We start from the raw sequence: 15212 nt of genomic DNA, 5'->3' as shown, positions 1-15212 counted from the left end.
ATGAATCATACGTACACATACACATGGGGAAATAGGGCCCAGGTTGAAAAATACTGAAGTTATCCTTTAACTTAACTTAGCACAGACGACTGGTAACATGGTGAAACAGCCAGCCTTGCTCTGTCCAATTGGGGATAAACCACATTACTTATAATGTGTTTATCTGTGAGCTTTAGAGGTGCTGGTGGGTGGATTTTGGCTGCTGCTCTTAGGGTCTTCATTTAGGATCCTTGTGGCCTGAGGGTACAAGCTCCTCCTGAACCTCTCAGGTTGGAGCTAGGAGCAAAGTTTCTGCTCGTTAGATGCATTAAGTCTTTTTCGAAATAAACATACAATGTCTGTAAAACACTTTGTATTTCCTTGGCTGTTGCAACTGGCAATTCAGACAACACATCACCCAGTGCTGCTGAAGTCACTTCATATGAATATTTCATTATTCTTTATTTTAATCCCAAGTCGTCACATATCATCGCTACACGCTACGCAGCCTCTTGTATGGACTGCACTTGCCTTTCTAGTCTGCCGAGTCCCGACCACTCGCTTTTTACACTACATGTCACATTCACACACTCACACACACTGGTGGTTCATTATCTTGCCAAAGGTTGCTTTGACATGCAAACTGGAGGAGCCAAGAATTGAATCGTCGAGCTTCCGATTGGTGAACAACCCGCTCTGCTTCTGAGTCACAGCCGCTGCAACTCAGCAATCCTCAAGATCCCAGTGACTGCACTTGACAGTTATGCTTAGAAGCCCAGAAATATTTCTGTACATATTCCATCTGTGGAGTTGTCTTTTTTCAAATTTTGATCCAGGACTGGACCTCAGAAAAGGCACTGCTGGGATTTGAACCCAGGATCTCCTGTTTACTAGACAGGCGCTTTAACCAACTAAGCCACAGCGCCCTTGTGTCTGCTGATGACATGCCGGGACCCGACAACCAACAACAGGACATCAGCAAATGCACATGGTTAGGTTCAGAAAAAACATATATCAAGGTTTTACTCTACATTCATACAGAAAGTGAACCTTCTGGGTGAAAGTCCAGTGATGCTGGTTTCATCCACCACCCCTCCTGTCTGCCATACAGAGACCATTCAGGTCCTGGTGGCATTATTAACTTATGCCGCTCATTGATGTAACATATAGATTGGAAACGATGCCTGTTCTTCATCGGTGTCTGATGCAGAAATCAATGAGGAAGCAGCGGTATTTGATGACTTCAGAATACAGAATGATCTGTACGACATCTATTGCACGTCTGTCCATTTTTTGGGGGAGTTTTTCCTTATCCGCTGCGAGGGTCCAGGACAGAGGGATGTCGTATGCTTTAAAGCCCTCTGAGGCAAACTGTGATTTGTGATACTTGGCTTTATAAATAAAATTGATTGAATTGTTTGAATAAGAACAGGTTGAATATCCATGATGACAATGGCCAAAATGCCTAACTCGAGGCTTCAAAGCAGGAGCCCACAGCGTCACGATGGCTGCGTCCACGTTCTGGGACGCCGCAACCAACATTAGGACATCAGCAAACGCAGGTTAGGTTTAGAAAAAAACATCATGGTTTTACTCTACAGTCATACGAGTAGCGAACACCAGCCTTCTGGGTGAAAGTCCAGTGATGCTGGTCCCACCACCCTTCCTGTCCGCCCTACAGGGACTTTCCAGGTCCTTAAGTTATGTCATTTTCCGGTGGCGTTTAAAACTGATGCCATCTGGTGGCATCATTAACTGCTGCCACCCAACAGTGCAACATACAGACGGGAAAGGATGCCTGTGTTTCGTCAGTGTCTGATGTGGAAATCAATGACTGAGCGGTGGTATGTGACGACTTCAGAATGAGAACGAGTTGAAAACGCACGACGGCAACAGCCTAACTCTAGAGTTCAAAGCAGGAGCTCACAACATCGTGATGGTTGCGCCGCAACCAACACCAGGACATCAGCAAATGCATGTGGTTAGATTTTGAAAACCCCCCACCATGGTTTGGCTCTACATTTCATGGGAGGCAAACGCAGACCCCCTGGGTGAGGGTCCAGTGATGTTGGTCCCATCCACCACCCCTCCCACAAGCCCTACTGGGACTTTCCAGATCCTTTACATACATTGTCCTGTGGCATTATTAACTGCTGCTGCCCGACAGCGCAACATACAGATGGGAAAGGATGCTTGCATTTTGTCAGTGTCTGATGCAGAAATCAACGACTTAGCAGCTGTATTGAGAATGGGTTGAAAATCCAAGATGACAATGGCCAAATTGCCTAACTTGAGGCTTTAAAGCAAAAGCCAATCATGATGGCTGCATCCATTATTTTATTCAGTCTAAGCCTTCTTAGCATACCTTCAGCAGGGCAGTTATCTACTTCCTTTATACCTTGAAATCTGGTTCAAAGCCTGCTCCATAAATCCCCATGGTTTTATATGAATGAAGAGTTTACATGTTAATTTCAAGTAAAAACTGGAGTATTAAGGTTTTTAAGTGATGATATAATACTGGAGCGAAGGATCAGAGCCACAGAAGCATGTGTTATTATGACAGCGGTGATCAATGGAAAGCAGCAGTGAGGTTTTGTGCTGATGAGTGACGGGTGGCATTGAAGTATGTCTGCTTTTCTGCTACTGTGTGTATTAAAGTGCGTGCGTGTGTGTGCACGTCAGGGTCAGATTGCAGTGTGTTGCTGCTCGATTCTTCCTCACTCAGCTGATGAAAGGAGGGATAGAGCCTTATATCCGCCATGTAACCCAATACACTCACACACTCTCACACACACACACACACACACACACACAAAACCTTATGCAACCTTTAACTGAGCGACTGTAGTAGCCAAGTGAAGCTTCTCCAGTTACCTTATTTCATTTTAAACATGTTGATACTGTATAATGTGATTTGGCATTCAGAGTGCACACACAGCTGCAGCAGCCATGACAGTTTTCTGCTCTTTTGTGCGCACCGAGGCGCCATTAAACTCGGTGTAATCACAATCAAAACACTTTGTCGACCGCTTTTCTCCCTTTAGGTGACCATGCCAGCGTTTTAAAATCTCTTTATGGGATACAATCATTGACCAACTCAGGTCCAAACTGTCTGCGCCATAACGAAGAGAGACACATAAATATAAAACGCACCCATATTGGTGTCAACAGTTTTTCCAGAATATTCTGAAATGAGCCGCAGAACACAGGAGCAGCCCGCCATTAGTGGTTTCACATCAGTAGAATCCAAAATGCTGTGAAAACATTCAACCAAACCCCTTCAAGAAAATCAGTAATTTTCCCTACACAAATCAAATCTCACATCTTAATCTCTCTTTTCTTCTTCGTCTTCATGTGTGTGTGTGTGTGTGTGTGTGTGTTCATACGCCAGGAGCCCTACACTTCATAAACGGGTCTTAAGGCCCTGGCGTGTGTGTGGGAGGAGGTGTTAACACACCCTCCCTAATGCCGGGGAAGGGTGTCAAGCTGTATCTGGCTCTGTATTGGACGGACGCAGAGGAGGAAAGAAAGAAAGGGAGAAAAGTGTGACAGGGAGAGAGGAAGTGGTGAGGTGCGTCCGTGCCCAACAAAGTGACGGCTGAGGGACAGGAAGTGAGTGAACGACTACAGCAAGAGAAAGACCGGATGAGTGAGAAGGAGAGAAACCGAGCTTCACAACTGAAAAACAAATGTGAATTAATAAGACCTCAGGAGGATTTTTATATAACCTCGCTGCTGCTTAAATGTTCTGCAGAGGCTTTTTTGTGTGTGTCAATGTGTGTGTTTTCATGGTTCAGAAAAGGTCATTCTCACTGCCAGAGACCGCAGACTATTTGTGTGTGTGTGTGTGTGTGTGTGTGTGTTTTAGGCATACATACATATTTGTCAACTGTTTCTGAAAGTGCTGCAGTGTGTGTATGTTTTTGAGTTTCTCTTTGCATCCACACACATGCACATAGAAGCATCATTTACATGCACTGTAGTGTAATTGTGAGTGTATACATAGCCCAGTGTGTGTATGTGTGTGTGTTGTGTTGGCGCGGAGGAATGCTGGCTTGCCTGTAGGACTTGGCGACCTCCTCGGCGGTCACATTAAATGAGAAGAGAAACCCCCTTCTGCTTCCTGCCTGTAATAAATGGATCCCCAGCAACCATTAAGGCATATTTTAACACCAAATAACTCCCTGAAACCACACTAGAACAGACACAGGCGACCCCCACCCTCTCACCATCTCTCTCACTCTCTCTGTCTTCGACTCTGTTTCTTTCATTTCTCCGTCTACCCTTTTATAACAAAAAAGAAGAAAAGCTAAATGTTAAAATAAGATCTTTTTGGTGCCGCGGCATTATGTGCTTCGCTGTCGGACTTTGTGGCCTGTTAGAGTGTTTCATGACTCTTGATGGTCTCAGTCTCCTTTTCTTTCCTCTTCTTCAGATTGTTTTTGCACCGTGGACCATTTGTTCTGTGTTTCATTGTGGCTGCTTACTGAATGAACGAGAAATACAGGTAGACCTCTTGGTATCCTCATACAGACGTCATGCAGTGCTGAATGCTGAAAGGTAGTGAAAACATACTCGTTCCCTCTATGGCACTGATGACCTACTTCAGTTAGAATCAATGGGATATACTGGAGGACATGACAGAAAGTAATGAGGAAAGTGCGAAATGAGTGGCTGGGCTCAACCTTAGCGATAGGGTGAGGTGCTCAGACATCCAGAGGGAGCTCGGAGTAGAGCCGCTGCTACTTTGCGTTGAAACCTAATCATGCACAGCCCTGGCTTGGTGAAGACCTAGTGGCACAACAGGGGATGAAAAACTGAAGCCAATGTCTGCTGAGTGTCTACCACAGCGACAACGTTGCTTATGTACCCTAACCATGGTGTAATCCCAGATTCACAGAGTGTAAGCTTACCTATAGCTGACGCTATTTCAGTGTGTTTTAAGTTTATGAAATTTTAATTGTAATATTTCAGTTCAGCATTTGGTTGCACAAGAAGACCCTCTATGGAGTCGGATGTTCAGTTTTTCCGGTAAGTACATTTTGTTTTAATAGTTTTAGGTCTGTTTTTTTGCAAGCGAAAATTAGAAGGCGCATCATCACAGTTGACCATAGCTGTAAATGCACTGTGCTAACTAAGCTAGCAGCTAGCGTTAGGGTTAGCTCCAACCTTACGTCCAAACAAAGTCACTTCTGGCTCCAAAAATCAAAGATGGAGAAAGCCAAAATGCCAAACTCGAGGCTTCAGAACGGGAGCCCTCAAACCAATGGGTGACATCAGGGAGGCTACATATACTATTTAATACGGTCAACGATGAAAAAACAAAACTGTAAACTGTAAACAATTAAACCTCAGTGCAGTCTCTGCTGCTGTAAGGACACACTGCCAAACTACCAGGATGGAAAATGGCAAGTAACACCGGAGATATTACTGGAGCTTCTGAAGGAGCACTGACAGGATGGGTATGTTTTTTTGAGGTGTTATTTCAATTGTCAACAAGAATAGCTGATTGCACCTTTAAGGCAGTCAGACACAAAAATGATAGATACAGGGCCTTACAGTTTGTAACTTTTAGAAAAATAACTTTTTGTCATATTTGATGAAACTGTCACTTTATTCACACAGTACTACGTGAGACAGATAATCTGTAAAATAAAGCCATGTTCCGCTCCCTCCTCTTAGTGCTTCTAATGGCACCTGCAACAATACACCACACCTGAATGAAAACAACCAATCAGAGCCGAGGAATGTCTAACGCAGCTGTCAGTCATGTAAATCACGGCTCATGAGCTGTGGTCAAACTGTCAAACGAGGCAGCGCTGATCAAATATGAATCAAGATTTCCATAAATATAATGTGCTCAATTTATTGCACCGTTTAGCTGTAAAATGTAAAAGTCTGTGACCCATTATATGCAGTTGAAATTATATGTATAGAATCTGTTGTCAAATGTATTTCTTCTCATGTTATAGTAACGGTGGGGGACCACACCATACATGTTAGTGGGACACTGATTTCTCTTTTTTTGTCACCCTCTCTGGACGGGGTCATCCCTATGTTCCCCGGGTTCTATGTTCCCCATTTAACCCTGCAAAAAAGGTTCTATGTTCCCCGCTTACACAAAAAAACGCTGCACTTAACAGCTTATTGTAATTTCTCCCCTTTATGTTCCGTTGTGTGTGTTTAGAGATGTTAAAACAACATATTAATGCAACTGCTATGTTTCCTGCCTTTTATGGATAAGCGGGGAACATAGAGCCTTTTTTTAGTAAGAGGTAAACATAGAACCCGGGAAACATAAAACCTTTTTTGTGTAAGTGAGGAACATAGAACCTTTTTTGCAGGGTTAAATGGGGAACATAGAACCCGGGGAACATAGATACGCTCCCCTCTGGAGTTCTTTAGATTCCCTTAAAGGGATAGTGAACCCAAAAATTAAAATTCAGCCATTATCTACTCACCCATATGCTGAGGGAGGCTCTGGTGAAGTTTTAGAGTCCTCACAACACTTTCGGAGATCCCAGGGGAGAGTGGGTAGCAGCACAACTCCACCTAATGGAGGCTGACGGCGCCCAGATTAAAATGTCCAAAAAACACATAATTGAAACCACAAAATATCTCCATACTGCTCGTCCACAGTGATCCAAGTGTCCTGAAGCCCCGACATAAAAAGTTGTTTGGAAAAACGTCATTTGAACTCTGTTTTTAGCCTCATTGTAGCCTGTAGCTCTAACTGCCTCTCTGTGGACCACGCTCACCTGTGTGCACTTGCACGCGAGACCAGCGAAAGCATGTGAACACACATGAAGGCAGTGTGCACACACACGTATGGAGTATGTAGATAAGTAGATATTCTGTGGTTTCAATTATGTGTTTATTCTGGGACGACGTCAGCCTCCATTAGGTGGAGTTGTGTTGCTACCCCCTCTCCCCTCGGATCTCCGCAAGGGATGTGAGGACTCAAAAATTTCACCTGAGCCTCCCTCGGCATATGGGTGAGTAGATAATGGCTGAATTTTCATTTTTGGGTGCACTATCCCTTTAAACCCATGTCCCCCAACTGCTATCTTTGTGTCTCCTCTTAAAGGCGGGTTAAAAAAGACACCAAGCTGATTCCATTGCATTACTACTACCCTCATGGCCAAACAGTGCATGTTGTTACAGTGGAAGAGCCCTAATCCCCTTGGCACAACTTCTTGGTAAAAGGATTTAATGTCTTTTCTCCACCTGGAAAATTCAAGTCAGAGGATCTGTGAAAAGATTCCACAAAACTTGGAGCTCCTTCTCTCCTATATAAACTCTCTAACTCAGAGAGACAATTAATTTGCTCAATAAATGAGTTAATAGTCTTTATTTTTATTCTATTTATTTCTCATAATTTTATCTATTTATTATCTTCTTCTTTATGTCTTCTGGCAGTCAGGAAAGTGTGATTTGTACCGACTGGGACATTTGGGAAGGTGGGTGGGAGGGCGATTTCGGGCTGATTGGTTCGGGATGTGTTGTTTGTTTCTGTGTTTGTCTGTGGGCTGAAACATTTAACACTCCAGAAAAAATATATACTTAAAAAAAAAGGCATTGAGGTGGTTTTAAACCTGCAAGTCATGTGTCCAGTATTTGAAATTACATGTTTGCACAGTATATCACAGTAGGATAGACATCAACACCAGGGTTGCTCTCTGGCGTCCACCTCTGCTGTCCCTGTCTGCCCTCCAGTGGACACAACAGACTAATGCAAGGACACAGCTCTGAAACCCAACAGCTCAACTTAAGAAATGAATTCATCAGCAGACGAATAGAAAAGAAGTCATTGTCTGTTTATTTCTCCCCTCTTTGTTCTCTCTTTCTTCCTATGTGTCTTTAAAGAACTCAAGTTTCTTCCCTCCGAGGCAGGAGATTCAGAAAAGGTTTGGTATCAGTCCCGCATCATAACGGCTTCTTTCCAAGAGGTTCAGCTTCAAGGAAATCACACAATAAACTGGAACACTGTGCTTCGCTCTCACCTCCTGCACACGTAACCCACAGCTGAGTGAAACAAGTGTGCAGCATGTTAACACTCATTGTGTAAGGCTTGTTGTTGTCAAAAGGGGTTTGGGGAAATGTAGGAAATAATTAACTGAAGTCAACAATGCTGCTCAAGGGAAAATGAGTCACTCCATAACAATATGACTCCTGCAGCGGAGCACAGCGATGTTGTGCAACAGCATGAGAGGAGGCATGGATGGACAGAGGAGAGAGAACAGCTGATAATGACAGAGAACACCGACAAACGTCGGAGCTCATCTGCTTTAAATTAACTGATATTAAAAAAAGAATGTGGCTGGTTTTTCTTTCCAGGATCGAACCTTGCTGTGATGATGTCACTGTCTGCTCCTGCATCGTAACTCAACTCTTCATCGTGTCATTAGGAAGAAGGGCAGCTGGCTGTCAATCCCTGATGACTTCATCCGTGGCCGCAGCCTCCTTGACGTGTCATCGTCTGTCAGTGACACCCGCCGTCACTTCGGCGTGTCATCATCAGTCAGTGCAGCGCAGCGTGTTTAGCGTGTCATCAGTCAGCGCCTGCATGTTGCTGTGGTTTCAACCTCTCATGTTCTGTGGTCTGAGCTTCACTGATGCTGATTGGAAATAGTTCTCTATGGTTTCTAAACAGACAAACAACTGTGCTGCACTCTAAGACTTTAAGCTGCGTCTTCCACATCATATGCTGTGAGAGCAGACTACAGAGCAAACCGCTGCTGCCCGCAGAAACATTTCAATGAGATCAGGTTGCATCATCGCTGAATTCAGGCAGAAATGGTGCTGAATTACGTCTCTAAACAGTTAGGGGAAGTGTGTTTTGTGAAAACATCACGTGCCAAGAAAAACTGAACTAAAGAAAGGGTACAAAAAAATTAAATAACACTAGTAGCGTGCTTTGATTTAAGGCTGTCTTGAATTCTTAACTCACGTCTAGACGCAGTGTGGAGATGTTTGAGTGTTGACGCACCAGATAAACTTGTCTGAAGAATCACTTTTCCAACATTTCAAATGCAAAGGAGCTGTTGAGACAGCAGAGAAACTGGACACTGTAATTAAGGCTGCAGCTATGATTTTAGAAATACACAAGTAGTAATTAGTCTCCTCACTCAGCTGAGAAATGTGTGACACAGACGACAGAAAACTCAAATTAAATATTTGTTCATTTAACTGCTCAGTTACAGTTTCTGTACATTTTGTCTCCCTACACGACGGCCTGAAGAAAACGCTGCCATTGTACGCTTCTGCAAACATTTCATGTGTATTATGTTAGTGTTCCTAAAGTGGCGTGGTGTACAAGCTCACTTTGTCATAAGAAAGTGGAGGGGACGATGGATGGTGTGTCGTCTACACCAGTGGTTCCCAACTGGTCCAGCCACGGGGCCAGATTTATCCTTAGTCATTAGTTCAAGGTCCACACAGTTAAATACATTTAGCATCTTACTTGTGTTTGGTCATGTCGTCGAGCTAGTTTGCTGTCTCTGTCAAATAGCTGTCTGTTAATCATTGACTCTACAGCAGGAAATGGCACTTCAAAAAAAAACCCCTGCACCAGAAATTCACTGTACTTAAAAATTAAGTGTGTTTTATACAAACTTGACATGTTTGCAAGTCACCTGTGGTCCATTCAGAATGAACCCGTGACCCACTTTTGGTCCACAACCCACCAGTTGGAAATCACTGATCCAGGCGAGACGGCCGCCAAGCTGCAGGCCACTGTTGGAGACAGACAAACAACAAAACCAATTGTTTTAATTGAGTCATTCCTCTTTTTCCAGCAGGTATAGCGCTACAAAAACGGGGTTATTTTTTCCCAAGACATGGCAGCTTTTCCAGCGGAGATTGTGCTCCTAAAACCGGGCATTATAAGCCGAAACATGATCTTCTCAGAATTGGTTACGCTAACCAAAGTGTTGTTGAAATATACATTTTCAACGTATTTGCTACATAATAATGTGCAAATCTGTCCTTTACAGAAATGTACAATGCCAACATTTTTTTTTGGTGAGTGGCTTGTCTAATTGACCTATGGCTAAGTCCCGCCCTCAAACGCGATAAGCCAATCACAGTGCGTGTAGCCATTCCCATACACTCGGACATTCTCTGCCTGGACGTCCAATGAAATGCATTACAGAAAGTCAGTTTTGTTTGGTTTTATGAGCTTTTTCGGAGATTTGAAGTTTAAAAATGGTCAAACGGTGTGTATGGGGTACATGCAACTCTGACACAAGGTATCCTGAGAGGCTGGGCGACCAGGTGTATTTTTTACACTTTAAACCACATCTCAACCGAGAAAAGTGTCTCCTTTGGATAAAGTTGTGTGGTAACGTTAGACCACAACATCAACTCAACGTGAATAAGATTAACAATGATGTCTACATCTGTTCTAAGGTAAGTCAACATTGTGTTTGAGGCAACATATTGTCACTTTGCTGGAAAGAAATATAAAGTTATCTTTAACATCTCTAGCTAACGTTAGCTAAAGTTAGCCTAACGTTAGCTCCTAGCTGCGTTGTTCATCATGTCACCTTGTTTGCTGGGAGTTCATTAGCCTGTTTTGTTCTAGTTTTGTACTTTGGTGATCGTACATCATTGTTAGCTGTTGTCCAAAGGGCTCTAGTTAAGCTAACGTTAACTTCTGGAGCTTAGCTTCATTAACTTATCTGTAATGGCAGAGATAACAAAGGTTGGCAAACGTTATGCTGAATGATTCAGTGTAAATACTGTAGCACCAAACTAACGGAGAGACACTCTTGGTAAAGATGGTAAAAAGGCCGTTATCCTTTTCTCATATTCTGAGCCAAAAACCTAGTCTGGTTCCAGACCATAGACCCCGCCCACTCAACTGAGTAGGCTTGCATCTCTGGTCTGGCATACTGCAGTGAATTTGCGATTTATCTCGTCCAAACGATGGACGGACCAATGAATGTCGGGGGTCTAGCGATTAGCCAATCAGCGCCACGCTGATGTCAAGCTGTACGCCGGTGGGTAACTGGTGAGGATAGCAACAATGGCGACCGCTACAGATCCTACAGACCACATTAACGATGCTATTGAGGTATTTCGCCGCTACTTGCGTTAATGGAGGACCAAATTAAGGAAGCTGCTAAACTGGATTTAACAGCTATGCAGCTGGGCGTGCACAACGACGGAGACAATTTAAACAGGCAATGCTCGCTTGTTTTCGGCACCCCTGAGGCATGGATACTAACGACGTCAGATTCTGGGTGAGTCGTTGATCTCTACTGATTGGTTAGGGAAAAATCAAATTCCCTCCCCCTTGTAAATCGCCTTCAGTGGAGGCGATGTCAGACTGAAGGGTCTGGGAGCTTCAGTCTGACACTCAGGCTACCAAAAACCTTAACTTCAGTGGCACTTTAACTTGTTGTCTTTGATGGCGACGGCAACGAGATGCGGTTCACAAGCGTACACTGTGACCTGTAAATTTTGGCTTGTAATTTAAGCTTTTCATCAACCTTCTCAACAATAAAATTATGAATATATCCCTCCAATGCGTAGTTTAGGCCCTTTTGGTTACTTCTCAATGACATCTGATCGTTATGTCCCCAAAAATCATCAGTTTCCTCCTGCGAAATGCCGTGTACTCTGACCATAGACTGTATAAAAGTACTGTAACTATGACACCTGCCATATAACATTCACTGAATGTTGATAGATTGTCCGAGTGAGTGGAGGGGGCGTGGCTTAGCCATAGGTCAGTTGCTTCAAAGCATTCTTCACACTGGCAGGGACATCATTTTTTTGTGCACAGTCCTGACTCCTCTTCATTAATTAGAATGTTTTTTAATGCCTACAAACAGTTTCATGTTAAGATACTGACTCTAAACAATTTCAGAGTCAGGCTTAAAAATCTGTAAAATGTGTCATTTGTAAGTGTAGTACATGAACTCCAAAGTCACACAGCAATACAAAGACAGACTAAAACTAATGACAAGCAACAGACTGTGACACCCACGTTGTAAAAAGGAGAGCACCTACGGGGAAATTGCTCTGACAGCAGTCAGACTTTTTAACCAGAGCACAATCTAACGCACAGGGCTGGGTACCAGTAAAGTATTAACCAAAATAACACAGTATGAAGTCATATCGACACTTTTCCACTCAAATGATACCTGCATTCAGTCCTTTTCGTACCCAGATCTAGAGAAAAAAAAATTTGGATAGTTTTGCTAGCAGCCAATCACTGCAAGCATTCTTTGATCTAATGCAACATGTAATCACTACTGCAGCAGTTTGGTGAAGTCAAGTGTGGTTCATTTGATAGAACTGTCAGTTCAGTGTGTCAAGATGCCACCAAAATGTTTGAAAGTATGGCTGTACTACACACCTGTGGCATCTGGTGGTATTTTATACAACTGAAATTCTCCATTCACATGATGGGTATTGAATGAAATAGAAAAAAAGTATCAAATAAAGGACTCTACTGCTATCAGTGTCACTTTAAAGGTATGGTATGCTATTTTATTTTTAAATAATGTAACACTGTTACCTCTATCACCCTCCTCTATCACTGCCCCGAAACTGGAATTATCTTCCTCCCATTTTTAACAGTCATCTTAAAACACACTTTTACTAACCAGCCTTTAATTGTGAATAATTTGAGTCATTGTTGTTTCTGTCACAATGTGGTGAAAATATAAAACAACAAGGATACAGTTTTTGCTATAGGTGCAATAGTAACAGTAAAGATAGGTTATCATTACTGTTATTATTATTTTATTGCTATTATCATTCAAATTTTTGTGTTTCTCTTCTTTCTTTGTGCTGTAAGAGAACTTTGGATCAACTCTGTTTGTAAATAAAAATAGATAAAGTTGACTTGACCAATTATAAAATGACAGCTATTTGCACTTTTTACCTCAGGTTTATATCCTATTTATAGATGTTTATTCATATCATACATACTAACAAAACTATATTATTATACTATATATATATATATATAATCTACATTATTATATGTGTTTAAAATCGTGTATTCAATATATACATATTATATTGTATATATGACATACACAACAAACATAAACTGTGCAATTATCCTTTATATCTTTTATTATATATTATACCAAGTAATTTCATGTTTTTTTCTCCTTCTTGTGTTACTGTGCAATAACATTGATAAATATTTATATTTCAATGCTATACACTCATGTGTGTATTATAATTACTCTGCGCAATCACCCATCACTTTGTTTGTTACGTAACAAATGAAAATGAGAATAAGTTTTTTTGTTTTGTTTTGTTGCTTTTTTTGCTTTACTGTCCTGCATACAAAGACATAATGGATGTACTTTAAAGTAAAATTGCCTCAATTTATGTTGATTTCATTTGGGTGCATGACCATGAAAAATATGAGTGATGTTTTAGAAGAAGACGCTTTGTTGTGGCAGACTTTGTTTACCAGGTCTGTGATATAAGGCAGAGTATTTTGTTTGGGATGGAGCCGTAACATAACTTTTATTTTGGAGAAAAAATAGGGAGTGCTGCGCTGCGTTAACACACTGTGTGTTAGCTGTCAGGTAAAAAAGTCAGGTGCTCTTTAAGGATGGGGCAAATAGTCACATAAAGATAAAAACACAACAACTGACCAGCTCACTCAGTGTAAAAGTCCACTGCACAGGTTTTTATCTTTATGTGAACATTTATTGTGGATTGATCACTGCAACAATACTGTAATGGTGTCTTGTAAACCCATGAGTGTTAGATACTGTCAATCTCACAGTATCTGTAGAGGTGAAACATGTATAGCTTTGATATTATTTTAGTTTTTGTTCAATTTTATTTGTACTTTTGTTGTATTTTTATCTTGTTAATATTTATCACTAAATCACCTTTTTGCCTTTGATTTTGTCTCTTGAGCTGCTTTAACGAGTGAATTTCCCCAGAGTGAGGTTAAGAAAGCTGATCTAATCTTTAATCTGTCCTCTTATCTAACGTGGTCTATTGGTGTTGAGTCCTTGGCAAAAAGTTGACTTTTTGGTTCAGAGTTTCAGTGGCTGTAAAGTCCTTTTGTGCTGCCTGAAAGTTCAGTGTGCAGAGTATTGTAGTTCAAACACACACACACACACACACAATACATATCCATAAAAAATGTCTTTCCCAGAGCCTCAGTCCATCACACTCCGCTAATCCCACACAATCCTGACCAAGCCTGAAATGGGAGTTTGTGTCACGGGTGGTTTAGAGGTTTTCTACTGTCAACAAAACACTGCAGAGAGAAAAAGAGACAGACAGAGAGATGGAAGGAGAGACAGACAGAGAGACAGAGAGGGAGGTTTGAGAAAATACAGAAAGAAAGGGATGAAAATGAGCCCACCCCTTTGAGCTGAGAGGCTGAAAACAGAGCGTTGTAACATTAAAAAGTGCACTCCCACTGCTGTTAATGTGGACCGTGTGTGTCTGTGCCTGAGCACGTGTGTCCATGTGTGGTTGTGCACCGTGCGTTAGAGTCTATGCATGTGTACGTACGGATGTGTGTTTGTGTGTGTGCGCTGGAGCGGTCTGCTGCGCCGCTCCCAAATTGAAATGTGAAAGAAACGTGTTGGAAGGTGATGACAAGAGTGAAGTGAACCAGTCGTTTCCTGAAGGCCCAGGCCAGATGTGTCGCACACAGAGCCTCAGAAATCTGCAGCACATTTCTCTTTAATAACCAGGATATTTAACCAGGGGAGGCGGGATGACTGTGGGGAGGAACTGAGGGTGAGTGTGTGTGTTTGTGTTGTGCATGTGTGTCTACCTGTGTGCACAAATGTGTGTGTTAGATGTTTGTGTTTGCAGGGGAAATGTATGTGAGAGCTTGTGTGTGTTTTGGGGCTGGATGGGATGTGTGGTTTATTACTTTAATTGGACTTTTTTTCAGACTGCAGCGCTGCAGAAAGGGAAGGAGGGAGAGGAGGAGCAAGAAGGCAGAGAGAAAGAAGCCTGACAGACTGATGGCCACACCTCCGATCACCACTCAGGACACACACACACACGCACGCACACAGACACACACACTGGGTCTATTCCATACTGTACTCAGCTGCTGACCACAATGCCTGCCACTTCCTCCAGGAGCGAGCCCTGGCGCCTAGAATAACAAAGAAAATATTCAGCTCCATACTGTCTGATGTCTTAATATTTCCAACCCCTCTGTTCTCATATACGCATGATTCATGGATTATAACTTAGAAATACAATCAGATCCCTTT

General features: G+C 42.3%; 1 non-coding gene across 1 annotated transcript; it reads right to left on the bottom strand.

Moving 5' to 3' along the window:
- Positions 1-831: 831 nt before the first annotated feature.
- On the bottom strand, positions 832-905 carry trnat-agu (transfer RNA threonine (anticodon AGU)). The gene has a single exon. It is a non-coding gene; the product is annotated as a tRNA-Thr (tRNA).
- Between the last annotated feature and the right edge of the window lie 14307 nt (positions 906-15212).

Source organism: Epinephelus lanceolatus, chromosome 13, assembly GCF_041903045.1.
Source record: "Epinephelus lanceolatus isolate andai-2023 chromosome 13, ASM4190304v1, whole genome shotgun sequence".
Classification (NCBI taxonomy): domain Eukaryota; kingdom Metazoa; phylum Chordata; class Actinopteri; order Perciformes; family Serranidae; genus Epinephelus; species Epinephelus lanceolatus.
This window is presented reverse-complemented; position numbering and strand designations above follow the sequence as displayed.